Source organism: Mastomys coucha, unplaced genomic scaffold (assembly GCF_008632895.1).
Source record: "Mastomys coucha isolate ucsf_1 unplaced genomic scaffold, UCSF_Mcou_1 pScaffold5, whole genome shotgun sequence".
Lineage (NCBI taxonomy): Eukaryota > Metazoa > Chordata > Mammalia > Rodentia > Muridae > Mastomys > Mastomys coucha.
The window spans coordinates 68652958-68654131 of NW_022196911.1; the positions used below are offsets into that span (position 1 = coordinate 68652958).

Genomic DNA, 1174 nt, shown 5'->3' on the forward strand with positions numbered 1-1174 from the left:
TGCCCCCTTTCTGTGGCAGCTGAGTCCCTGCATACTCCTACCAGTACACTGCCCCCTTTCTGTGGCAGGTGGCTGGGCACCTTTCCCTTGACTTTGACTGTGGATTATTGAGACAGTTTTTTAGCTACCCCCAGCCCCACAGTCATTCTCTCTAGTACAGAGTCCAGGTCTTCTGGTTCCTTACGTTTAAGGCCTTCTTTCTGGTGATTACAAATATCTGAAATGGCCGAGCAGCAGTGGTACACGCCTTTAATCCCAGCACTTGGTAGGGAGAGGCAGGCGGATTTCTGAGTTCAAGGCCAGCCTGGTCTACAGAGTGAGTTCCAGGACAGCTAGAGCTATACAGAGAAACCCTGTCTCAAAAAACCAAAAAACCAAAAAACCAAAAAACAAAACAACAAATATCTGTAACGGAATGACCAGAAACTCAAGAGGGAAAAGACCACTGACTGACATTTGACAACACCACAAAGTCCTGATAGCACTTATTTCTGGTCGGTGCTTCCTGTCTTGACTTCTTGCAAGGCTCCCTGGGAATTATGGAGCCTTCCTTCTGCCTTCTTTTATTCCTGGAGAGATTCTGCCAGGTTTTCCTCTGCTCTGTATATACAGTGGCATGCATAACTGACTTCTACCAGAAGTCTGTCCCATAAACTCTGAAGGTAGACATTTCTGATCAGCCATCCGGTTTACGGAAATTATGGCCATGAGGTACAGTGATCACCAGAACATGTCAAAGTCAGATAACTGTAGGAAATATGAAATATGGGAACAAGTTGAAGCACAGACAGAAGGCACTTGGGAGGCAGGACACACAAGTTGGCAGGCCAGGATTGGCAGATCTTGTGGTAATGTCTTCCTCCTTGGCTGGGCTCCTCTAAGTGTTTCTCTATAGGGAGAACCAGGAGAAGGTTTTGAGTTGAGAGTTGCCCTCAGCCCCTCTAGGCAGACCCGATATTCAGATACTGCTGTGACTGGATTGGGTCTACCAACTGTTCTCTGAGCTGTTGGCAGGGGCTTCTTTCTCTTCCCTGTAAAAGAGAGAGAACTATTCTGTTTATGGCTTGCCACGCACACTTGCGTGATGGCGGTATTTGAGGCAAAAGCTTCAAGGAAAGTCAGCCTCCTGCCTCCACATTGTTGCCTGGCACCCCAAACTCAGAGGTGGCCCAGA

General features: G+C 47.9%; 1 protein-coding gene across 1 annotated transcript in view; it reads left to right on the forward strand.

Moving 5' to 3' along the window:
- Positions 1–1174, forward strand: part of Shpk (sedoheptulokinase) — a 27329-nt gene that overhangs the window by 20178 nt on the left and 5977 nt on the right. The window lies entirely within an intron of this gene.